Raw genomic sequence first — 27,657 nt, 5'->3', positions numbered from 1 at the left:
GTGCTCTGCAGGTGTCTAAATCCGAATAGAAAGGAGTTTTATTTGAGCCAAACTGAGGACTCGATTTTGTGAGAGTCCTCGGACAAGTGAGACAGATTACTCTGAGGTACTGCTCTGGAGAAGCATGGTTTGCAGCACAGTTTTATTCTTGTGAGACAAAGAACATCAAACAAGTCAGGGATACATTCCTTCAAGGTTTCAGAAAACAAAAAGAGATCAGCATGTACACAGCGAGTCAGGATGGCCTTGGCACCTGGGAAAAGAGTCTTAGCACTGAAGGAGCACAAGCCCTGGCGTCTTTATTTTATTTTTGTTGTTGTTGTTTGTTTGTTTTGCGGTACGCGGGCCTCTCACCGTTGTGGCCTCTCCCGTTGCGGAGCACAGGCTCCGGACGTGCAGGCTCAGCGGCCACGGCTCACGGGCCCAGCCGCTCCGCGGCACGTGGGATCCTCCCGGACCGGGGCACGAACCCACGTCCCCTGCATCGGCAGGCGGACGCTCAACCGCTGCGCCACCAGGGAAGCCCCACGTGTGTTTTCTAACCACTCTGTGTGAGTGTGTCTACATGTGTGTGCACACGCATGTGTGACGAACTCGACACTCTGTTGACCCCCCAAAGAATCAAGAAGTCATATTTTAGACACATAAAGTTGTTTCATTTCTCCAGTCCAGTAACGTAAGTGTCTAAGAACTCACTGAACGAAAAGCTACACAAATACCTTTTTCTGCATTCTTCTATTACATGGTACATTGGCTAATTATTTCTCTATGGAGTGAACGTGTGTTCCATGACTTTTGGGGGGCACAGAAAAAGAATCTTTACAGCCCTGGCATGATGTCATTCTTAAATGGGTAGGCAATGTTGAAACTCCACAATAAGTTGTGGCATATTAGGTATTTATGGTTACTCTTCATAATGCACATTAAATAGAGAGCTGGACAGTATCAAGAAGAGGCATGTGTTCCGTGACAATAGCATCTCCATCCTCCCAATGCAAATAGCCATCAAATGCCTTGTCGGGTACCAGAACTCATAACCAATCCTCACATTTTCCTAGTATCACACGTCTAGTAGACGACTTAATAATATCATCTGGTGAGTCTTTGATTCTGTGGCACTTACTGAAGAATAAACTGTTGAATTTTTGCTTAAGGACTCGGCCAAATACAAGTTAGAACTAACTCTAACCTTTTTAAGGAAGGCTAAATTAAGACAGAAAGACCAGGAGTTTTCTCCAAGTGGAAATGAAGATTTATTATTTACGAGATTGCCTAAATGTTGCTATTGAGGTTTTATAAAGACTCACAGAGGCTTTTTTTTTAAAAAAAAAGCTAGTCCAATAATTGGATTCTGTACCACTTATTATGTTTATTCTGGGTAAACTACCCATCTATGAGTCATATCTGTCTACATTACCCCACCCAGGGTTAAGAGAAGCGTCACAAATAAAAGGGATCCGGAAAAAGCTTTTTATGATGTTCATGAAGGGGGGGCAGGGGCAGGGAGCAGGTTTCAGTGACAGCCTCAGAGGGGAATTTGCCACTTCTTACAAGCAAATCCTTTCTCCCGTTTCTAAAACGAAAATTATGATTTTGTCAAAATGTTATATAGCCTGACTGGCAAAATCAACTGAAGATGGAAATACAGTCATCTCTCGGTATCCGGAGTAGGGGGGCAGGGGTTGGTTCCAGTACCACCAACCCCCACCCCCTATACCACAATCCTCAGATGCTCAAGTCCTTTTTAGAAAATGGCCTAGTACACTCGGCCTCCATATCCGGAGCTTCCGCATCCACGGATTCAAGCAATTGTGGATGAAAAACTCGACCTGCAGTTAGTTGAACCCACAGGTGCAGAAACCCAGGAATACAGAGGGCTACGTATCTATTGAAGAAAATCTGCATATAAGTGAACCCTTGACTTTCGAACCCATTATTCAAGGGTCAACTGTAATTGGTAGCTGGTCCTCTCGAGAGAAAGCGAGAGTATAAGGAAACAATGGTGTCACTGGTAGTAGGTATTTATTTCCAAGTTGGGTGAGGGGGGTGGAATATGCAATTTTGACCTATAAATGTCCTTTAAGGAATCAGATTGTCAGATTTTCAAGGACTGTACTTTACTGCACTTTCAGACTGTCATCAGGTCTCATTATAGAAAAAAAAAAATGTTTGAATAAAATAATGACCTCAAAACGCAACTCCAAATTTTGGTTGCTTCAATGCATAACGTCTCATGAACCGTATTTGGAAAGAAGGCAAATAGCTCTTTGATGCCTTAAAAGGTGCTGTAAATTTCTTTTGTCAGTTTACAGTAGAATGCAGATCAGAACTGGTTTTTCTTCAAAAATCTCCCATTGGGAACAGCCTACCCTTCCCACAGACTTCTGTGCACACTTACACCTTGGACACACAAGCTGAGCCCTCTGGGCTCCCTGTGTTCTGGAACATGCCAAAGGGACCCACACACAGAAAGGGATCTTTCTATACTTTAGTTATACACCTATTAGGACTGGATGCTTTTTTTCTTCAGTGGGGGAGGGTATATTTAAGAAATTTTTAAATATCTTAAAAAAAATCAGGCAGATCCAAAAACCATAGAATTTCATTTTTGCCATTCCTAGAGATTCATGCATTCTTAAGAATATAATGTTACTTAATTTTGTTTGTATTAGGTTTAATAGTGTCCCGCCCAAATTCATGTTTATCTGGAACCTCAGAACGTGACCTTATTTGAAAGTAGGGTCTACGCATATACGATTAGTTATGATGAGGTCATATTGGGTTAGATTGGGTTCTTATACATAGAGAGGTGAGTAGAAAAAACTCACTTCTCCTCCTGGGCATTCCTCTTTGCTCTCATACCACTACTCCGCTAACCACACTTCTGACACCACGTGTGGGGGCGTTTTTTCCCCTCACCAAGCAATTCAGAGACACCAGCTGGGTGTCCTACAATTCAGTTCAATTCTGAACTAACCAGAGGTAGTGTAGACCCCACGGGTTAAAGTCATGCCAACCAAGCGCGGTAGGTCTCCAAGTTACTCACAACTTCTGTCCTACTTGGTTACAAACAAGAGGTTCCCACGCCCTCCCCCGGCTCACCCCGCCACTTTGGATTCGATTATTTGCTAGAACAGTTCTTAGAACTCAGGAAAACACGTATTTACATTTACCAGTTTATTATATAATAAAGGCTACAACAAAGGATACAGATGAACAGCCAGATGAAGAGATACACAGGCGAAGTCCGGGAGGGTCCTGACCACGGCAGCTCTTTTCCCATGGAGTTGGGGTGAGTCGTCTTCCTGATGTGTGGACGTGCTCATGCCTACATGAGGAAGCCTCCATAAAAATCCCAACCCCGTGGGGTTTGGACAGCTTCCAGGCTGGTGAACCAGCCCCCATCCAGGAGCCCATCCAGAGCTGCCACATTAGAACAAAAGACATTCCTATCACTCAGGAAATTCCAAGGGTTTTAGGAGCCCTGTGTCAGGGACTGGTCAAAGCCCAAATATCTAAACAAAAGATGCTCCTGGTGCTTTTATCACTTAGGAAATGCCACGGGTTTTAGGAGCTCTGTGCTGGGAACCCAGGGCAGAGATCAATGTACATACTCGCTATTCTTTCACAAGGAGGCAGATACAGAAAGACAAGAAACAGATACACAAGGAGAAGAAGGCCGTGTGATGACTGAGACGGAGATTGGACTGAGGCAGCTACGAGCCAGGACCTCCAAGGATTGATGCCACCGCCAGAAGCTAGGAGGATGCAGGGAAGGATTCTTCCCCAGAGCCTTCAGAGGGAGCGTGGCCCTGCTGACACTTGAACTTCAGACTTCCAGCCTCCAGAACCCAAAGAGAATGCATTTCTGTTGTTTTAAGCCACCCAGTTTGTGGTAATTTGTCACGGCAGCCCCAGGAAACTCATACACTGTTAAAAACATGTCTTTAAGTGATGTGATGTATACCTATTCCCATATTTGGACAAAGAAATGAAATCGTATATGGTATGACTGAAACCATCTGAATCTTTTGTAGTGGGTGGCATCCTTGGTTACATATTAGAATCCCCGGGAGTTTTTAAAAAAAATCTCACCGGGCTTCTCTGGTGGCACAGTGGTTGAGAGTCCGCCTGCCGATGCAGGGGACACGGGTTCGTGCCCTGGTCCGGGAGGATCCCACGTGCCGTGGAGCGGCTGGGCCCGTGAGCCATGGCCACTGCGCCTGCGCGTCCGGAGCCTGTGCTCCGCAACGGGAGAGGCCACAACGGTGAGAGGCCCGCGTACCGGAAAAACAAAAACAAAAACAAAAAAAACCCCACTGCCCAAACTTCACCCCAGCCCAATTAAATCAGAAACTCTGGAGGCGGGATGGAAATATCTGTGTTTTTTCACCCTCCCTGGGTAACTCCAACGTGCAGCTGAGGTCACAAGAACCACTGATCCGGGTGGTACCGCAGCGGCATGGTTCTCTAACAAAACCATGGGCTTCGGAGTTCGTTGTGTCTTGGTTTGATTTCCAGCTACTAGCTGTGTCCTTGGGCAAGTCATTTTCAATTTACCTGATATTTACTCTTTCAAACTGAAAATGGGATCGTGAAGATTCATCTTTTGAAGGGTGTAAAATATTTTAAAATGCAAGGCTCAGAGTAGACATATGATAAATGCTACTTTCCTTTCATTCTTGCCACATACAGAGAGGCAATTTAGCAGGATGCCTAAGAATCCAGGCTCTGGAGCAAGAATGTGGGCTACCAAATTCTGATTTCACCACTTACTGGCTATCAACCCTCCGGCACTTCTCCACACTCAGTTTCCTTATCTGTAAAACGGGGCCTTGGAGAGTCATCATGAAGTTTACGTGGGCGAGATACTAAGATAATTTGATCCAGCTAAAGCACTTAAAACAGTATCTGGCACATTTAAGCATTCAATAAATGTTAGCTCATACTATAGACATTATCCAATAACATTCTGCACACGCCACCTTGATAATACGGAACTCCGTGTGATAAATTCTAGCATGCTTCCCTTCCCGAGCAGAAGCAATGGGACATATTTGAAAGAGCTGTATGAGACCAGGTGTCAGGATACTTGAGCTCTGAGCTCAGCTGAGACACACCTAGCTTCAGGACCTAGGTCAAGTCACTTTTCCCTGCTCCCCATTCCAGGATGCAATTTAAAAGAAGGGTTTAATAGGCTGACCTCTAAGGTACCTGCTAGCATAGAAAAAGGGGTGATCATCTGAATATTATAAACTGATAGATGAAACTTTGAGTGTTTTCAGCAACCAACCCCAATGCTTTTATGGCATTTAAGGTTGATTTATAAAAATCTGGCATTAATAGAAAAAGAATCAAATTTCATTTTTTTGTAGCACAGGACAGTCCTGGGATATTTTTCTAGATGTTTCAGGCCACAGGTACTCAAGTCCAGCATGTGACATCTGATGCAGCTGGGGGAGACATCAGCCTCACTGCACCACAGTTTAAAACTTCAAAAAGAGCCCTATGTGGGAACAGAAGTAGATACAATCTCTCTAATGGGCAAGTAGGTAATATGCGTCAATAGTCTAAAAAATACACAGTCATGACGTTTCTAGGAAGCTATCCTGTGGAAACACAACTCAAATCTGCTTTTCTCATGCTTTGGGGATCAGCAATTGGACCATCTGGTCAATTCACTGAAAAGTCAGTTAAATAGGGGATCATCAACAATGGCAAAATTATACTATAAAAATCGGATTATGTTACAATCTAAAGTGTGGATTCATTCATCCGTCTTACAATGAAGGACCAAGGCCCTTCTCAGAGTCTGATCCCTGATGAGAATTCTTCGGCATCTTTCTTGCATAAACCACACCTATATGATTCATGGTCTCAATGAAGTTTGGGGTACACACGTCAAGATATTTGGGTATCAATAGGAAAATGGGCTCTTTCTTTAGTTTATAATTCTTTTTCTCAGATTGTTTACAGTTGCCTTGCCCATAACCTTATTTTGTTGTAATCGTATGGTTATTTTATTGAGTCTCCCCAAAGCATTCAGGTCTGTTTTTTTTTTTTTTTTTTAAACATCTTTACTGGAGTATAACTGTTTTACAATAGTGTGTTAGTTTTTCCTTTACAACAAAGTGAATCAGTTATACGTATACAGATGTTCCCATATCTCTTTCCTCTTGCATCACCCTCTCTCCCACCCTCCCTATCCCACCCCTCTAGGTGGTCACAGAGCACAGGGGTGAACTCCCTGTGCTATGCAGCAGCTTCCCACTAGCTATCTAATTTACATTTGATAGTGTATATATGTCCCTGCCACTCTCTCACTTCGTCAAAGCTTACCCTTCCCCCTCCCCATATCCTCAAGTCCATGCTCTAGTAAGTCTGTGTTTTATTCCCGTCCTACCACTAATCTCTTCATGACATTTTTTTTTTTTTTCCTTTGAGTCCATATATATGTGTTAGCATACGGTATCAGGTCTGTTTTTACACTTTTTATAGAAACAACTAACCTCTGTCTTTTTTCACTCATATTTCATTGTTTAGTATCCCAATCAACTAAGTCACAGTAACAACTAGCATAAACAGGTTTGGGAATAAATACAATTAGCTCTTGGTAAGTGTACATTCCAAATAGTGGCAGTAGACGAAAAGTGAAAGTTCTCGGTACAGTCAGCACTGCTGAAGGTGTAGAAAACATCAATTTAATCCAGTCAGTCAACTGTCAGTTAAACGGAGGAGTGGTTAAGAGATTTCTTCTATAGCCAGGTATGTCTTTAAAGGTTTATGTACAAAGATGTTCAGATAGTAACTAATACAGGCAAAAAATATGGAAATAGGAACTACATATCCATATGATGAATATATATATAATACATATGTATGTGTATATATATATACACACACAATGAAATGGTATATACTAAAACTATATTTTTTAAACTATTTTATGATATGTACACTGATGATAACATTATCATAATGCTCATTCATTCAAAAAAAATTTACTAAGCAATAGAACATTTTATAAATTTTGAAACAAAATTAGTATTTAGTATCTTCCTTATAAAATTAAAAGTGGGCCAGATCTTAGACAAATGGGACTGATGTCCTCTTGAGTCCTTCATTTATTTTCACCTTGATTTATTTGGAGCTTAGGCATTGTTTTTGAGAAAAAACATATGTCACATAGTTTCTCTGAAAATAAAATGCATTTAACCTCCATGAAAGGAGGAAGGGTTTTTTCCTCCTAGTATGGCCAAGAGAGCTTGCTGTAGACCCAACCCTCCTGCAGATAACAATTATGAACTCGAATAAAATTATAAAACAAGACTTTGGTTGACTGGAGGATGAAGAAAAGGCAGGCAGACTCTAACAGAAGTCGGCATTTGGAAGGAAAAAAATGGCATGAGATGAAATTCCCATTTTTATAGCTTTTAGCCTGAGGGCAATTCAAAATTGTCACCACAGAAGTGGCTAAACCTGTCAAGGAAAACCCACAGTTTTACTGGCCTGAAGAACAAAAGGACAGAGTTCAGGGCAACCAGGGTCACTGGAAAGTGAGGGGGTAATTCTGAAAAGGATAGAATCAGACAAGGGGCACCCCAAATTCTCTAGGTAACACCTGAACCATGTAAGGTGGATTCAAAGTCGCTAAGCAAAGGACAAAGAACGGAGCTAAGATTTGAGCTATTCCAAGAGAAAGAGTTCACAATTTGAGTCCAGTTAAGTTTATAGTCTGCTTTAAAAAAAAAAAAAATCAACATTCTTCAGATAAATATAACAGAATTCAGATGGCATTTACAATGTCCAGGATACAATCCAAAAACACACAACACAAAAGAAGGAAGAAAATGTGACCTATCTTCAAGAGAAAAAACAATAGATGGAGACTAATTCCAAAATGACCTAAATATTGAAATTATAAGACAAGGATTTAAAAGCAAGGACAGAAAGAAAATATGCTCTTCATGCATGTAAAGATAGGAAATGCCAACAGATAAGTAGAAACTATAAAAAAGAAATAAATGAAAATTCTAGAGCAGAGCATCAGTATACAATATACAATACATGAAATTTTAAATCCCTGTATATGCTTAACAGCATAATGGATGCGACAGAGGAACGAGTCAGTGAGCTTGAAGATAGGCCAACAGAAATTATCCAATCTGATAAATACAAAGAAAAAAACTAGAAAAAATTAAAAGAGCCTCAGGAACCTGTGATTCAGTATCTACTATAAGTGTAATTGGTGGAATGAGGAGGAAAGAAAGAATAGGATAGAAAACATTTGAAAAAATAATGGCAAAAAGATTTCCCAAATTTGATGAAAGACTTAAATTTTCCAATAAGAAAATCAGAGAACCTCAAGAAGAAAAACTACAAAGAAAACCACACCCAGAGCCTAAACAGTGCCTGGCACATAGTAGGTGCTCAACAAATATTTGTTAAATGAATAAATGAATGATTAAAAAAGGTCAAAGAATGAACCTTACTCCAATGCCAACGGGCAATCCAGAACTCTAATGCCAATCAGCAATCCACTAGGCTTCAAAGATTATGCTCACTAATGGTGATTATTCTGTAATAAAATCATTCTTAAATTCTAAAAATAAAAAAAAAAACCACACCCGGGCTCCCATAGTCAAACAGTTCCAAATAAAAGATAAACAGAAAAATCTTGAAATCAACCAGAGAAAAATGAAACATTGCATACAGAAGAACAATTCAAAGGACCTCTAGTTTACGATGACAGAAGGCCAAAATACACTAGAACGACATCTTTAAAGTTCTAAATTTTTTTTTTTTTTCGGTATGCGGGCCTCTCACTGTTGTGGCCTCTCCCACTGTGGAGCACAGGCTCCGGACACACAGACTCAGCGGCCATGGCTCACGGGCCCAGCCGCTCCGCGGCACGTGGGATCTTCGCGGATCGGGGCATGAATCCGTGTCCCCTGCATCAGCAGGTGGACTTTCAACCACTGTGCCACCAGGGAAGCCCGCCCTAAATTTTAAAAATCTTTAAAACCTGTTAGCTCAGAATTTTATGTCCAGTTGACTATATCCTTACAGAATTAAGACAAAATAAAAAGTTTAGGTAAAAGATAACTGAAAATTCATTGACAGCAAATCTGTACTAGAAAATGCTATAGGTAGTTCTTCATTCTGAAGGGAAATAATACCACGTGGAAATTCAGATCTTCTGGGAAAAAAATGGAAACTATTAGAAATGATGAACATGTGAAATAGCTGGATAATGATAAAAATATTTTCTTACTTTGTTTAAAAATACTTATAACTATTTTTTTGAATTTTATTTTATTTATTTTTTTATACAGCAGGTTCTTATTAGTTATCTATTTTATACATATTAGTGTATATATGTCAATCCCAATCTCCCAATTCATCCCATCACCACACCCCCACCACTTTCCCCACTTGGTGTCCATACGTTTGTTCTCTACATCTGTGTTTCTATTTCTTCCCTGCAAACCAGTTCATCTGTACCATTTTTCTAGGTTCCACATTTATGCATTAATATATGTTATTTGTTTTTCTCTTTCTGACTTATTTCACTCTGTATGACAGTCTCTAGATCCATTCATGTCTCTACAAATGACCCAATTTTGTTCCTTTTTTATGGCTGAGTAATAGTCCATTGTATGTATGTACCACATCTTCTTTATCCATTTGTCTGTCAATGGGCATTTAGGTTGCTTCCATGACCTGGCTATTGTAAATAGTGCTGCAATGAACACTGGGGTGCATGTGTCTTTTTGAATTACGGTTTTCTCTGCATATATGCCCCATAGTGGGATTGCTGGGTCATATGGTAATTCTATTTTTAGTTTTTTAAGGAACCTCCATACTGTTCTCCAAAGTGGCTGTATCAATGTACATTCCCACCAACAGTGCAAGAAGGTTCCCTTTGCTCTGCACCCTCTCCAGAATACTTATAACTATTTAAGTGAAAATTATAACATTGTCTGGATGGCTTTACAATGTAGATATAATACATATAATAACTATAGCATAAAGGGAAAGGAGAAGTAAATAAATTAATGCAGTTGCAAAGTTTCTACATTTTACATAGTGAGCTACAATATTAATACTAAATAAACTGTGATAAGTTAAGGATATATATTGTGATGTTTATAGAGAAATCACTAAAAAATTCAAAGAGGAGCCAAAAACATATGGGACAGATAGAAAACCAATCATAAAATGGTAGACCTGAATCCAATTATATTTTTTAAAGTACATAAATGTTAATTGACCAAATACACTGATTGAAAGGCAGAGGTCATAAGAATGGATTATAAAACAAAAAAGCTGGACCTAACTTTATGCAGAAGAGGCACATTTTAAATATAAAGATACAAATAGATTAAGAGTAAATGAGTAGAAAAATATATATCATGAAAACAATAAGCATGAGAAGGCTAGAGTGAAGGTATGAATATCAGATAAAATAGACTTCAAGAGTGGAATATTGACAGAGATAAGAAGGGATATTTCATAATGATACAAGCATAAATCCATCATAACAAATAACAATCCATAAATGTATATGCACCTAACAGCAGATCTTCAAGTATGTGAAGCAAATATCGACAATTAAAGAGAGAAATAGACAATTCTACAATCATAGTTGGAGATTTTAACACCCCCTCACTCAACTATTAATAGAACAACTAAACGAAAACAAATCAGTAAATACATAGATGATTTGAACAATACTAACAACAAACTTGACCTAACTGATATTGATAGAATACTACATCTAAAACCTAGAGAATAGTCTTTCTATTCAAATTCACATTATATACACATCAAAAGGTAAAACAGCTTCACTTGAATCATACAAAGTATAATCTTTGACCACAATGAAATTAGAAATCAGTAATAAAATATTTAGAAAATCCAAAATATTTCAAAATTAAACACAATTCTAAACAATTCATGGGTTAAGGAATAAGTCACAAGAGTAATCAGAAAATATTTGAACTGAATGATACTAGAAATGCATATCAAAATTTGTGGGATTGAATTAGAGCAGAGCTTAGAAGGAAATTAATAGCTTTACATGCTTATAATAGTTGATAGATCTAAAATCAATGATCCAAGATTCCAACTTAAGACACTAGGAAAAGAGGAGCAAAGGAAACCCAAAGTAAGTAAATAGAAGGGAATAGGAAACATAAGAACAGAAATCAGTGCAATATAAAACAAAAAAGTACAGAACAATCAATGTAACCAAAAGCTTATTCTCTGAAAGATAAACATGAGTGATATACATCTAGATATTCTGATCAAGGTAATAAAGAAAGCACAAATTAGCAATATCAAGGGCAAGACAGAGGACATCATTACAGATCCTACAGATATTAAAGAGATGATGCCAACTTTAACAAATTTGACAATTTAGATAAAATGGACAAATTCTTTAGAACAGAATTATCTCGATTGTCATATATCTATAAAAGAAATTACTTTCTTTACCAAGCACATGCCCACAAAGAAAACTGCTGACCCAGATATCTTCACTAGTTAATTATGTCAACATTTAAGGAAGTAATAGTACCAACCGCATACAAACTCTTTCTTAAAATAGAGGAGGAAACACCTGGCTTGTTGTATGAGGGCCACTGAGACCCTAGAATCAAAGCCTGACAGGGACATTACAAAATATAATTATGGATCAGTATCACTCATGAACATAAATACAAAAATTCTTAACAAAATATTAGTAAATATAATACAGAAAAATATTTAAAAGCATAGTATATTATGAACAAGTAGGGGTTACCCCAGAAATTTAAGTTTGAATTAACATTCAAAAATCAAGCAACGTAATTCACAGTATCAATGGACTAAAGGAGATAAACCACGTGATCATTTTAATAAATGCATAAAAAGCATTTAACAAAACTCACAACTTATTCATGATAAAAACTAGAAATAACATCAGACATATAACTAATACAATATCTAATGATGAAAGACTGAAATTGTCCTTACTAATGTTGGAAACAAGGTGAGAATGGACATTCTTACTCAGCATTGCACTGGAGGTTCTAGCCAGTACAATAAGCCAATAAAAACAAATAAAAATTAAACAAATAAATGTCATCCAGGTTGGAAAGGAAGAAGTAAAAATGTCTCTATTTTCAGATGACATGATTGTTTACATAGAAAATCTGAAGGAATCAACAAAACAACTATCAGAACTAATTAGTGAATTTAGCAAGGTCAAAGGATAGAAGGTAAACTTACAAAAGTCAATTGCAGCAAACAATTGAAAAAATTTTTTAAATAATTTCACTTATAATGTCATTTTTTAAAAAGCATGAAATACTTAGGGATAAATTTAACAAAGTATGTGCAAGACCAGTGCACAGAAAACCACAAAACATTTTGAGAGAAACTGAAAAAGGCATACATAAATGGAGAGATATACCATGATAATGGATCAAAAGACTAACCACTATTAGGATGTCAATTCTGGTCAAACTGATCTCTAGATTCAAAGAGATCTCAATTACAAAGCCAGTGCCTCTTTTTGGTAGAAATTGATAAGCATATTCTAAAGTGTATATGGAAGTGCAAAGGACCTACAACTAACTGCACTGTACATGATGGTAGTTACTAACCATGTGTGGCTTCTTAAATTTATATTTATATTAACTAATATTGAATAAAATTAAAAATTGAGTTCCTTAGTTGCACTAACCATACTTCAAGGGCTGAATACTCACATATGGCTAGTGGTTACCTTTCCTAAACAGTGCAGGTATATACTTTTATCACTGCATGAAGCTCTATTAGACAGCACTGAACTTGAATAGCCAAAGCAACCTTGAAAAAACCTTTAACAAAATTAGAGGACATATTACCTGACTTCAAAACTTACTATAAACTACAGTAATTCAGAAATTTTGGTATTTGCATAGGAAAACACAGGAGAATATGCTCACGGCTTGAGGATAGGCAAAGGTCTTTTAAACAAGTCACATAAGGCAGTAACTATAAAAAATCATGAAAACTAAATGTTTCTGTTCATCAAAAGGTGTCATAAGGAAAATTAATAGGGAAGCCACCATATGAGAAAAACTATGTGCAAAACAAACATCAGACACAGGACTGGTATCCAGGATATACAAAGAACCCCTACAACTTAGCAAGTATAATAAAAGCACAAAAAAATCCCTCTCCTCAAAAAGGGAGGGGGGCAAATAATTTTAAAAGAGACTTTTCCAAAGAAGACATGATGTCCAATAAGCACAAGAAAAAGTACACAACATTATTAGAAATCAGGGACACGTAAGTTAAAACCACAATGGTATACCACTACACGTCACGTCTCCTAGAATAGCAAAAATTAAAAAGAATGAAAACATCAAAGGTTGGTGAGGATTCAATGCAGCGGGAACTCTCATATATTGTTGGTGAGAATGAGCCACTATTCATAGTGGCTGTAATGAGACAGCCACTTAGGAAAAATATCAATACCTGGAAGTTTTTTATAAAAGTAATCATACGCCTATCCCATGACTTAGCAACTCCACAACTAGGCATTAACCTAAGGGAAATAAAAACATACGTTCATTCACGAAAAGACTTATTCAAAAAATGTTTATAGCAGGTTTACTCACAATCACCTAAAACTAGCAACCGTTCCTGTGTCCATCAACTGAAAAATGGTTAAACAAATTGTGATATATTCACAGAACAGAATAACATGCAACAACAAAAAGGACCAACTACTGACACACACAACAATGTGGGATAAATTGCAAAAATACTATATGCTGAGTGAAAGAAACCAAACAAAAAAAGAGAGCATACATAGTAGGATTCTATTTACATGAAACTGTAGGGCAGACAACATTAATCTATAGTGTAAGAAGCATCAGCAGAGTTTTTTGCCTCTGGGGGGTTTGATGGTCGGGGGACTGACTGGGAAGTAGCGTGAGGAAACTTTCTAGGGTAATGATGATAATGTTCTCTATCTGGGCAGAAGTTTGGATTGCAGAGTATGAATGTGTCAAAACTCAGTGTATTTGTTTTCTACCGAGTCATAAGAAATGACCATAAACTGGAGGATTAAAACCACACATGTATTAACTCATAGTTTTTCTTAGTCAGAAGTCCACATGAGACTTAACTGGGTCCTCTTCTCAGGATCTCACGAGGCTGCAACCAATGTGACAGCCAGGCTGTGTTCTCATCTGAAGGTTTGACTGGGAATCTACTTCCAAGCTCATCAGGGTTGCTGCCAGAGCTCATTTCCTTGCGGCTATTAGTCCAAGAGCCCCAGCTTTTGCTGGCTATCATGGGCAGACTGCTTTTAGGTCCTGGATCCCCTCCACAGCCCCTCGTCGTGTAGGATTCTCCAACATGGCCACTTATTTCATCATGCTCATGAGAAGAGTCTCTGGTCCTCTCTGCTAGCAAGATGGAGATGCTGAGGGCCAACCTGTTTACGTCTTCTAGAGGTCCTCTGGTTTGATGGAGAGGATCTGTGAGGCATACCCCTTCCAAAAATCCTTTCATTGGACTTAATTATCTGACCTTTTGATCTTTCAGATTTTAGCAAAAGGTTATGTAGTCACAACTTCAGATTTTTCTCTAGACCACACTGTCTTAATTTGAGCACCTGCTGTCCTCTGGAAAGGCTTAGAATTTTCAAAAATCACCCAGATCTACTCCCTTTTTGTTTAACAGTTCTTCCATCAATTAAGTAATCCCTTTCCTTTCACACTTTACCATATGTGTTTCCCAGCGGAAACCAAGGAATACCTTCAATACTTTGCTCGGATTGTCCTTAGCGACATAACCAAGTTCTTCACCTACAAGTCCTGCTTTCCACACCAGCATGGGAGACAATATCACTTAACTTTCTGCTACTCCATGTCAAGGACTCTCCCTTCCTCCAGTTTCCAGACACATATTGCCCACTTCCTATGAGCCGTCACCAGCAGTATCTCTGAAACCCAGATTTCTACTATCCACAGTCTTTTCAGGAAGACTTGGGCTTTCTCTATCATGCTCCTCTGCCCACCAGTGAGTTCCTAAACCACTGCACATTTTTAGGTATTTGTTACACCAGCACCCCACCTCCAGGTACTAATACCTGTATTTGTTTTCAATGCTGCAAAACAATTTCCAACAAACTCAGCAACTTAACACACATAAACTATCTCACAGTCTCTGTAGGTCAGAATTCTGGGCATGACTTAGCTGAGTTCTCTGTTCAGGGTCCTATAAGACCGTTGTGAGCATCCAGAGGTTCAAATGGGGAAGAAACTACTTCCAGGTTCACGCTCATAGCTGTCTGGAGAATTGTTTCCATGCTGTGTGGCTGAGGGCCCAGGCTTTTTGCAGGCTCTGAAATCTACTTTGTCTGACATTAATATAGCCACTCCAATTTTTTTGTTATTATTATCATGGTAAATCTTTTTCCATCTCTTTGTGTTTTCATCTTTAAGGTGTATTTTGTTTTATTTTACTTTTTGTAGGTAGCATAGAGTATTGCTTTTTAAATCCAATCTAACAATCTCTGCCTTTTAATTGGGGCATTTTCACCATTTACATTTTATGTGATTATTGGTATGGCTTGTTTAAATCTATAGACTTATTTGTGTTCTATTCATATCATCTATTCTTTGTTCCTTTTTCCTTTATTTTTTCTCTCATTTTGAATTAGTTGTACTTTTTTGTACTTCTATTTTACCTCTTTTGTTAGCTTATGTCTTTGTTTTGGTATGCTAGCAATGGCTTTGGGACTTATAGTACACAATTTTTTACTTATCACTACCTTCAGCAGATATTATATGACTCTGCATAGAGAATACAAACCTTAAAATAGTAAACTTCCATCCTTCCCCTCTTGACATTTATGCTATTGTTGTCATTCATTTTACTTTTACATATGGTATAAAAGAGTACATTATTATTTTTTTAAAGTCAGCTATCTTTCAAAGAGATCTAAATCATAAGAAAATTATCTTAAATATTTGTCCATGTAGTTAGCATTTCCAGTGCTATTCATCCCCATATGTAATCCATATTTCTATACGGTATCAATAGCCTTCTGCCTGAAAGACTTCTTGTAACCTTTCTTACAATACAGGTCTATTGGTGATGAATTCTTTCAGTTTTTGAATGTGTTTATATTTATTTGACTTTAGAATGTAACTAGACATATGCCCAGACAAAACTATAATTCGAAAAGATACATGCACCCTATATTCATAGCAGCACTATTTACAATAGCCAAGACATGGAAACTACCTAAACGTCCATCGACAGATGAATGGATGAAGATGTGGTATGTATGTATGTGTGTGTGTGTGTGTGTGTGTGTGTGTGTGTGTGTATTTATTTATATATTTTTTTTAAAAAAAAATATATATATATAATGGAACACTACTCAGCCATAAAAAAGAATGAAATAATGCCATTTGCAGCAACTATGGATGGGCCTTGAGATTATCATACTAAGCGAAGTAAGTCAGAAAGAGAAAGTCAAATACCATATGATATCACTTATATGTGGAATCTAAAATACGGCACAAAGGAGCATATCTACCAAACAGAAACAGACTCACAGATACAGGGAACAGACTTGTGGTTGCCCGGGGAGAGGGACGGTCGGGGAGGGATGGGTTGGGAATTTGGGATAAACAGATGCAAACTAGTATATATAGGATGGATAAACAACAAGGTTCTACTGTATAGCACAGGGAACTATATTCAATATCCTATGATAAACCATAATGCAAAAGAATATGAAAAAGTATATATATATATGTAAAACTGAATCACTTTGCTGTACAGCAGAAATTAACACATTATAAATAAACTATACTTCAATAAAAATTTTTAATACTAAAATATAATTATTCTAAGCAAAAATATAAAAATTAAAATTAAAAAAAGAATGTAACTAGAATTAAAACTTTATAATTCTATGAATAAACACAAAGGGTTTGGGGGGTACAGTTTTAATGTAAAATTAATTCCCTAAGAATCTGACTGCTACGTCAATACAGGTAAAATATTACTTTTCGTCTTTCTGAACTCAGCCAAGAACCGATCGCCATTTCAGGAATCACGTTACAATGGCAACGCCATCATGGTTTGTGATTCAGCCCCATTCTAGCAGCCTGCACTTGAAGCAGATGAGTCCGTGGTGATTCGAGGTAACTTCTACTGCATCAGTACAACTTCAAGGGTAGTCGACCTCTAGCATTTGCACATCATTTGCTTACTTTCCTAGTTTTCCTTTTGTATTACGATTAAGGTATTAACGTTCTTCTTTTTAATTTTATGCATAGTAGTTCATATAACCTATGACTTTCAAAGAAAACAAAATAACCTATGACTTTCAAAGAAAACAAAGAGTGAGTATCAGTTTTCTATTGGTGCATAAAAACTATATGGTATCAATGGCTTTAAACAATAATCATTTCTTGCTCATGATTCTGTGGGTTGGCAATTTGGGCAGGGCCCAGCTGGGATGGCTCCCCTCTGCTCCACAGCACGCTGGCAGAGTGCAATCTGCCTTTGGAGCTAGTTGGCCAATCAGCCTGGGGCTGGAGGTCATGATGGCCACGTGCCTGGCAGTTGGCTAGGACTGTCGGCCTGAGCACCTAGCTCTCCTTCCTGTGGCCTCTCCAGGTGGCTAGCTCAGGCTTCCTCACACGGTCACTTGATTCCAAGAGGGAGAAGGTAGAAGCTGCAAAGCCTTTTGAAGCCTTGGCTCTGAAGTCACCCAGTATCATTTCCACGGCATGCTATTGGTCACAGTTAGTCACAAGACCAGCCAGGATGCGAGGGGGTGGACTAACAGACACAACTTCTTGATGAGAGGAGCGGTAACACCACATTGCAAAGGGAGAGCCTTCATGGATGGAGGGAATTTGAGCCATATTTTGTAACTTACCACAGAGCATTACAAAATATGTGTTATAAAAGGGACCTCAGGTCTGTTACCATGGAGAACCACCGCTGTAAACAACATTTTCTCCATTTCACCCCTCACCTGTCCCAAAGGACACACACCCTTTCTCAATTCCTCCTGCAAACAAATAAGAAAAAATTCTCTGTGTCCTCAAAAGACCCTTACCTCCACTGATAATGGCAATGGTCTGCTAAGGAACGGGGCAACATTTTTCCGCACTAGTTAGTGTTCTGCATTGAGCACTTCTTAACCTGTCAAAAAGACACAAAGTTAAATGGGGATTAGGTCATTACCTTTTTCTTGCTTTGTTTGGTTTTTCTAGAAATAGATGAGCCAGGACCCTGATAGCCTATAGCAAATTTTCACGTAAGAGGTCTTTATTATTGGATGGCTGGAAAATTAATTTGAGAACTGAAAAATTGATCAGATAAATGACACAATTCTGTTGCACTGGGTGCCATGCAGACTTGACCCTGACATTCAGCCGGTGGTACCCCCAGATCCTTCCTCCTGCATTAGGGAAAGCCAGAGACTGGCAGCCAGGACAGCAGAGGGCCTGGTCAATGAATACAGTGCATGACCCAAGGGATGGGTTTGGTCTGGGGAAGTTCTGGCCATTGTGTGCCATGCTATGAGCAGCTGTAGAACTTTGAACTCCTCCAAAAGGACAAACTGACCAGACCCAGATCTTCCTAGCCTGGCCTTTCCTGATACACTTTTCTCACCGTGGGTTACAGTACACACAGCGAGAGTGGGTACCAATCACAATGAAAACCAACAGACGTCACGCTCAGTGGGCACAAAGTCTCAGTGGGTTTTATTATTTATGCCCAGGGTGGGGGGGGCTGGGCACGCCGAGAGTCAGGGTATTTTCTTTTCATTCAGGAAAGTTCCCCTCCCGCTACTGTAATACCAACAGTCATTTCTGTTCGCATTCACTCCTAGGGAACCTCTCCTCAACTGCCTGCCGACGGGTCCTAGATGGGCAAAATGACTTCAAACCCACACGGAGCCTGCAAAATACCAAACAAAGGCAAGTTCATGATCCGTAGTAACCTTGGTGTCCCTGACAACACCTGCTGGCCCAGCAAGCATGCCACCCAGCCAGAGGTCTGGGGACAGTCTTCCTCGAGACAGCAATCCCATTTGGCTGAACTAGGGCCCAACCTCTTCCAAGAAATAAGTGTGAAATCCTACCAGGCAACAGACAACAGATAAGCTTTCTTGCCGGATTCCACATGAGGTGACATTTGGGTGGTGCTCATGGCCTATGCAAAGCTGAAATGGTGGCAGCATATAATTATATAAAAAGAAGTAGAGAACCCCCCACCCACACACCCAAAAAAACCAGCGTACTCCAAATCCTTGGATCTTTCATTGGAATTAACTTAGGGAACAATTAGGCCTCATTTCATCCTCCAAGGGTGGAGACCTCTATTAGGGAATCGGAGCTCCGTGCAGCAGACTTGACTAGTAACCCACCCAGAGGCCTTCACCAGGTCGGTGGGCCTGTCTCAGCTCTGTGAGCCTTCGCTGCTCCTAGCTGTCTCCTTCACAGGGTTTCCTCTCTCCTCCCCGCAGGAGCCACGCCCCTGAGAGGCCATAACGCCCCTCCCACAGGGCAGTCAAAGACCGAGGAGGATACGAGAGCCCTCCCGCCTGCCTCCAGGTAAGACCAACTCTGGGGGGCAATCCATGCTCATCAAGCAGGGATGCTCCCCAGATGTTAAACAGAACCGTGCAGCTGCCCTCGTGCTGTTAGCTTTTCAGGCGTCACAGCTAATGTGTTTACTATTCCACTTGACCATGACTTTAAAGATAGAGGCGCCCTAACGTTTAATGTTTGCTGAATATTCCCTACAGCAGGAACTTTCCAGTTTTTTGACAACCACCCAAAATAAACAAGTATACTATTCATGGTAATCTAGTACATACATGCATGTGGGTGGGTGGGCGTGTATTCATCTGAGACATACATCCACGACACAGTACTTACCTTTACGACTACTGTTTTCTATTGCAATTTTAAAAGGTTGGTCACAACCCACTAAACTGGCTTTACTAAACCCCTGGTGTGTGTGATACACAGTTTGAGAGTCACTGCCCTGCAACTCCTAGCAAAGTGCCTCATACATAAGAGGCACTTAATAATATTTGATGAGTGATTTAGTGATTGGCTGGTTACGAGAATGTCCAGGTCACACTCTGGAAGGGCCTGGATCTTTGGCTCTGGGTCACTGGATCTTTTTAATTTGTTAGACTTAGTGGCAAGTGATATGATTTACCTCCACAAACGGTGAGGTCTCTCAAAGGGGCCCGGGGAGGAGGGGGAATCGATCCAAAGGTACCACTGATGGTGTGTTTATCCAAGTCCTTGGGCTCCTAAACAAATCCTGCAATTTTATTTTATTTTTTTATTTATTTTTTTTTTTTTGCGGTATGCGGGCCTCTCACTGTTGTGGCCTCTCCCGTTGCGGAGCACAGGCTCCGGACACGCAGGCCTAGCGGCCATGGCTCACGGGCTTAGTTGCTCCGCGGCACGTGGGATCTTCCCGGACCAGGGCACGAACCCGTGTCTCCTGCATCGGCAGGCGGATTCTCAACCACTGCGCCACCAGGGAAGCCCAATCCTGCAATTTTAGAAATATTTAAATGATTGACAACTTTAAGAGGACGAGCAATGACCGGAGATGAGCTCAAAGGGTGACCTCCAGAAAACACCTGCTAAGAAAGGCTTAAAATGAGAAAAATGGGAACCATGAATGAAAGCAGAGAAATCAAAAATAATAATAATAAAAATGAAAAACAGCAAGGTACTTTTGAGAGCATTTGGTATTATCTGACTATAAGATTTTGGACTGCCCAAGCCTCGATCTGCAAAGCACTCTTTCTCCCTGTGGGTTTCTGTAGAAGATATACAAGGAATCTCAGGCTCCTACCAAATATAAAACAATAAGGTGGTGTGCTATTTTTCAACTAGGTATTGGTTTTCCAAAGATTCTCAAGGAAACAAAATTCCCCACAGAGAAGGGCAGCAGGGAGCGCTGTGTGCTGGGCCCTGCTGGTGTGCCCGAGGACGCCCTGCTCACCCTGGCTGACCACCCCACTGGCATCCACACTGCATGAGCGTCCAGCGCCCTGGCCCGGTGACAAACCTAACTAACCCCTGAGCATCTCTGGCTCTGCCCTTCCTTCATCCCAGTCCCCGCAAAGACTGAATTTGACTTTGACCTATTTGTAGCGATGACTTACTGCAAAGGGTCCGTGAACATGACTGGGGGAAAAAAAATTAGAATATCTTTATTTTCACTACTCTCTCACAGATATTTATAACACTCCCTTCATCTGTGAACTTAGGCATAATCTCAGTATAATGCATCAGCAGTTCCTGTGACTTGGGCATCAACAGCAATCACACATATTTCCTTATCACACCAAACTTGCTGCAAGTATCTCAAACATCGCTTACACTCGTTACTACTCTGACATTACGGTAGCTGTTCCATTTAGTGGATCTAATTTAAAATATTAATAAAGAAGCACATCTATTGCTACATCACAAGTTTGGCTTTTAATACATTGTAATTTTATTTCAATAGAATGGGTTCCCTCTGTAAGCCTATATATTTTAAATGTATTCATTTAAAAACATTCGTCTGAGAAAGGGTCCATAGGCTGCACCAGACCACCAGATATGGACACCAAACTAATCCATGTCACAGGAAAGAACCTCTGATGAATATGCCTCTGCACGCCAAGCAGTCTGCAACACTTATTTCTTCTCATTTTCAATCACCTTACTTTTTAATTTTTAAAAATATTTATTTCCCTATAGTCTCAAATTACAAAAGTAATTTAAGCCTATTATAAACAAAACAATGCAAGAAAAGATTATACAAAGGCAGGTACTATAATCACCTCCCAAAGAAACCCACCACACCCTTCTTCCTGCTTCTGTAAACACACGAGAGGGCTGATTTATTGCTTGCCTTCACCAAAATAGACTCTTTCTACACACATTATTCTGTAATTTATACTTGCCACTTGGCAACTGACACTGTAACACAGATATTCCTACAAGTCTGTGACTGTATATTTTTCTAGTTTCTTTATGCACATTTATATAAAATTCATGTGAATGAAATCATATCATGCACACTCTGGTTCTTAGTACAGCCTTTTACTTTTTGTCTGCCTTGTCACGTCCCTAATTTGTATTAATTACCCATTACTATGTAACAAAGCAACTCAGAACTTAGCAGCTTAATACAATAATCAACATTTATTATCTTAGAGATTCTGTTGATCGGGAATTTGGAAGCTCTCAGCTGGGTGGTTCTGGGCAGAGGGTCTCTCATACGAGGGCAGTCAAGAGGGTGGGGCTGCCATCATCGGAAGGCTGGACTGAGGCTGCAACCTCTGGTTCCAAGATGGTGCCTCATGTGGCTGGCAGGCTGGTGTGGGTTGTTGCCAGGAGGCCCGTGTTCCTCACCACATGGACCTTTCTATATCAGGCTCCCTGTGTGTCCTCAAAACGTGGCAGCTGGCTTCTCCCAGAGCAAAAACTGAGAGAGCATGGTGGAAGCTACAACGCCTTTCATGAGCTAGCCTCAAAGGTCACACCTCTTCATTTTGTCATACCCTACGGGTTACCCAGGTCATACCTATTCACAGTGGGGAGGGACGACACAAATGCGTGAACGCCAGGAGGCAAGGCTTCCTGGATGTTGGCTACCACAGCCCTCAACGACCTCAGCCTGCACGGGCCACCTCTCCCAGGTAATCCATGTTAACAACCTGGTGTGTTCCACACTTATATAAGCATAAGCAAGTCAACCTATACAAGAACCTACATAGACTACAATTGCCTTATGAGTTAGGCATTATTGAAATAAAAATTTTAAATACTTTTAAATGATATAAATCTCTAATGTATAAATAAATTTTAAAATAAATATTTTTCAACATTTAAAACTAAAGAAACTGAAACTCTAGTCCAAGGTCCTGTGGAGCTGCTGGAAGCGCTATTCACAATAGCCAAGTCATGGAAACAACCTAAATGTCCATTGACAGAGGAATGGATAAAGAAGATGTGGTACATATATACAATGGAATACTACTCAGCCATAAAAAAAAGAACAAAATAATGCCATTTGCAGCGACGTGGATGCAACTAGATTATCATACTAAGCGAAGTAAGTCAGAAAGAGAAAGACAAATACCATATGATATCACTTATATGTGGAATCTAAAATATGACAGAAATGAACCTGTCTACAAAACAGAAACAGACTCACAGACATAGAGAACAGACTTGTGATTGCCAAGGCAGGGGCGGGGGAGGGAGGGATGGATTGGTAGTCTGGGGTTAATAGATGCAAACTGTTGCATATACAACAAGGTCTACTGTATAGCAGAGGGAACTATATCCAATCTCCTGAGATAAACCATAATGGAAAAGAATATTAAAAAGAATATATTTATGTGTATAACTGAGTCACATTGCTGTATAGCAGAAATTAACACAATGTTGTAAATCAACTATACTTCAATTTTTTTTTTTAAAGTGGAGCTTCTGGAATTCAGAGCCAAGACCACCAGACTCCAAAGCCTGCACTCTTCCCACGACACTAAGCAACGGACATCACACCATCTCACCAGCCTCCCTCTTGGTGACACCCCTGAGTCTCTTTACAGAAGATGGTCACTCATCCCGATTCCTCATGGAAGTGAAAACTCAAGCCTTCTCTTCCAAGCCCTGTGCTCTCTGCTCAAAGCCCCAGGCGAACACTGGATGCTACCTACTCAGCCTTGCCAGGTAACTGAATCTCTGTCCGCTCTGAGCCTCAGTCCATCCCATTATTTCTTTTCCTAATTTTACAATGAAAAAAAAATGTTTTATGCTTTTATTCTTGCAAGTGCAAACAGAGGTAAAGAGTCCTCCAAAGGTACGTGTTTTCCTCTGAGAAAATGGAATGCAGGAAAGAGAGAGCAATTGAACCGGACTAGCTCTGCATATCTTTCTTTCCATTGTCTACCCCCGCTTCTAACCCTCATCACTGTTAGTGGGTCCAAAGCGCGCCTGGGTCCTTGCACGAGCCACCGTGGGACTAGCTTTTAACATACAGTCATCAAACGCTTCCTTCCTTGCAGCAGGTACTTGGAGAACACAAAGATGAGACAGGAAAAGCGTCTGTCCTCAAGGAGCATTCAGACTGTCCTGAAAGCCGGATACACACATCACACCAGACTGTACACCACTGATGTGAATAAAGCACCACCGAGCAAGCACAAACAAGGACAGACAGGGCAGATCGGTTGCTAGTGGGCAGCGTTTCTGCTGTGGGTGGACTAAACAGTACTTCTCCTAGGACACTAGCAGGTGCCCTGTGAAAAGAACCCTGGTCACACCGGATGAGAGAGCGCTGGCGTAGACGAAGGCAAACAGCATTCTCTTAATAGGCTAAAGAGCATCATGAATCTCCAGAGGAGGGGAAATTATATGCAAGGTTTCTGAAACTGAGTTGCTCATGAAATCTCTCTCCCCTCCTCCCCAGGAAATATCTTATATTCTGTGGAACATGGTTTGGGAGTTGCTGAAACAGGGTAATCTAAGTTTTGTCCTGACCTCAGCAATGGAAAACATGCAACCAACAAAGGCTGCATCTTTCCTTGTTTTCCTCCTTAGGTCAGTAATGAGATATGAGGTTTCTTTGTCTTGCCAGATTCTTTATTTACATTAAAAAAGAAAAAAAAATATATATATATATATATATATAATCACCAACAAAGGTTTCACTCTCCTTTGTGCTAACAGACTTCAGAATCAGCTTTTACCTTGCTGGAGGGAGAACTTAATTACTTACAGGTTTTTCTCGAAGAGTCCTCAGTTCAACCCTACCACAGTTTACACTGCAGCCCACATTACAGAATTCCACTGGCATTTGGCTCCTTGGTGTCCCTCTTTAGAGTGGTAACGCTGTGCTTCCAACGATATACACAGCAAAGTTTAGGAAATACCAGCCGCTTGAGAAGGCATGGATCGAATGATGGCTGCCTCTACCCTGAAATTTACAGAAAGCATTTCACCCCCTGCCCACCCGAGAACGATGTCAGGAGGTAAGATTTCCCACTGGCCACGCAAACAAAGCGTGCGTGTCCTCACTCGGACGTCAGTGGCCAAAAGGTTAACCCCCGTAAGTGAATTCCTTTGGAAAATGGTGGCCTCCAGAAGGGGGCCCTGGGATGTGAAAAGAAACTGGAAAAGACGACAGATTCTCACTCCCATAAGGAAACGTCAGGAAACTGAACATTTCTTTCCAAAATTGCTTTTAAATGGTTAGCCAGCAAATTCCGGTTTGTTCATGGTCTATAAATGATCTCGCCAAGTTCAGAAAAGACAGACTTCTCTGGACAACCTTTGCCCACGCACCAATAATTGGTACCTGAAGCCGCCCGCCCACTTCAGAGGCCGGCTCTGCAAGTGCGCATGCGCATCCAGAACGCCAATGGTTCCACGGGTGACGCTTCGGACGGGAATGCTTAGATGCGATGACACCCGGCTCTGCCTCCCCTTGCTCCCTTCCTCCGTGCAGAGTGGCCCTCCGCTCCCAACCAGAGCCCCATCGAGGCCAGACGGTGGCCTCAAAGTGGATGATGACTGTCCTTCCCTCGCCCGGATGGGCCTCAAAATCAGCGTTTCTAAAGAACACCAGAAATGGAGGAGCCTCCCCCACAGGAAAAACACTTTTATGGATGACTAATCAGAAATAATGCTGCAAATGACCCGTCTGCAAAAATCTTCAGTGCCTGGAGATCTACCTTCCTCTCATCTTTCTCCCCCCAAATTGGGTATAATCGTATAATTTCAAGTAATGCAAGAGCAATTTCTCCCTTCATTGGATATCAAGCTCAAGATGTTACAGGAAAAAGAAATAGCTTTTACCGCTGATATGAGAAATTTAAAAGAGAGACAAGTGTGAGCAAACAAAAGCTGTCACATCAAATACTGTGGGGAAAAAAAAAATCTAGGAAAAAAATGCCAGAAACGCTCGAGTCTAAATAAAGTCATTTATTTGTTATTTTAACCCCTTCGCTGTCAGCGCTACTGGCAGAGGCTGGGTAATTCTCCACAGGTGGGACAGACTGAAGACAGCTCTCCTGTGCTGGTAAAAATTGTTGTGCTGTGGAATGTTTCTTTTAGTTCTCTGATCTCTTAAAGGGTTTCCAAACACAAACAGAATGGCACTGATGCTCCTCTGTGGGTATCCTTTCTTCAGAGAATTCAATCTTGTCCGATTTCTGCCACGTTAAGCAAAGGTTCTAGACCACGAGATCCCAAAGGGCAGAAGGCACACGCCGTTTGTGTGTGTCTGGTAGATGGTAGGTATTTGGGAGAATGTGGTGGAAACTGTTTCTTGAATTTTGCGTCCTGGGCAGCTAACACGCAACCGAAAGATAAGACGCTTTCCCGTATGGGGGGGCAGGGGGAGGAGGGGGGGACGCTCTATGAAGCGCCTCCCCCCCGTACAGAAGGAAAAGTGGAGAAAACACAGACCTGACAGATCTGGGGGTTCATCCCTTGCTCCTTTTGGGTCAAGTTCATAAGGCTATTTCCTAAGTCAAGACTATGTGCTTTCATTAAAATTGAATAAGATAAGGTTGGTGAAAGAGCCTTGCTAACGAAGGTCTCTGGAAAGAGAGGAAAGTATTTGCAGTGAACTGGGCACTCACTCCGCGCACTAGAGCGGACCCCGGGAGGAGTAAGCCACGGCCGCCGTCCTCAAAACGCTACCCCCTCCACGTCCCACTCAATCCTCTGCCCAATACGGTAAGGCTTCTGTCTCCAATAAATTGCTTTGGCAGTGGTTCCAGAGCCTCCCAACTGAGAGACTTCCACGGACTCGGCTCCCACCACGGTCAGCCCTGACCCCTCAGCGCAGCACACAAAGTCAGTCCCCCAGAGGCACCAGGTGCCCCCACCTCTGCAGCCCTGCAACCCTGGAGGCCACCCCTTCACCAGACACGATCCCGGTTCCCCACTCCCTCCAGCCCTCAGCCCATGGCCACGCCACACTCCAGGGCTCACCCCTCTCCTGTTTTGGGGGTACCCACCCTCCCTGCATTTCCTCCCCTGACCACAGTGCACCGGCACTAGTCCAGCCCCTCGTGGTTTATGCATCTGACTGTCCTGCTAGGGATATGAGCACCTTGCAGCAGGAACCCAGCGGCTCTGCCTTGGAAGCCCCAGGGCCTAGTACCGCGCGAGAGGCAGGACAGATCCTCAAAAGGAGGCTGAGTGAGTGATGCTTAATCTATCTGCTTAAACGAGGTGCTATGATTTTTGGTTTATCACGAACAGGATGAGCGCGCCGAGGCCACCATCCAGAATGACAGCCTCCTTGGGCCCATGAAACCATTTCTCCGTACTCCGCCCCCCACCCCCACCCCCCCCACCCCCAAGCCCTCCCATCGCCCAGCGCCTTTATTTTAGGACTTTCTTGATCGTTCCTTACCTCATGCGGATTTGCCATGAGCGGAAGAGGCGGTGCCTCAGTGGTCCCGGGTGCCTTGTGGTGACCACCTGCTTCTCCGACGTGCTGCATCTTCAGCCCCTCAGCGCCGCGAAGGAGCCGCTCCGAGGGACCCCTCCCGTGTGCGGAGGGACGCTGGGGAAGCCGGGGAAGCGCGGC

At 41.2% G+C, this 27,657-nt stretch overlaps 1 long non-coding RNA gene across 2 annotated transcripts; it reads right to left on the bottom strand.

Annotated features, from left to right (window-relative positions):
- Positions 1-27,657, bottom strand: LOC136793903 (uncharacterized). Of its 2 annotated transcripts, none has more exons than XR_010839981.1 (3): positions 27,481-27,657; positions 18,131-18,216; positions 1-15 (listed from the first exon to the last, which is right to left on the bottom strand). It is a non-coding gene; the product is annotated as an uncharacterized lncRNA (long non-coding RNA). The 2 variants fall into 2 exon arrangements; XR_010839980.1 differs by lacking the exon at positions 1-15 and adding an exon at positions 3,183-3,423.

This window comes from Kogia breviceps, chromosome 3 (genome assembly GCF_026419965.1).
Source record: "Kogia breviceps isolate mKogBre1 chromosome 3, mKogBre1 haplotype 1, whole genome shotgun sequence".
NCBI lineage: Eukaryota > Metazoa > Chordata > Mammalia > Artiodactyla > Physeteridae > Kogia > Kogia breviceps.
The sequence above is the reverse complement of the archived record's forward strand: the minus strand, read 5'-3'. Positions and strand labels throughout refer to the sequence as shown.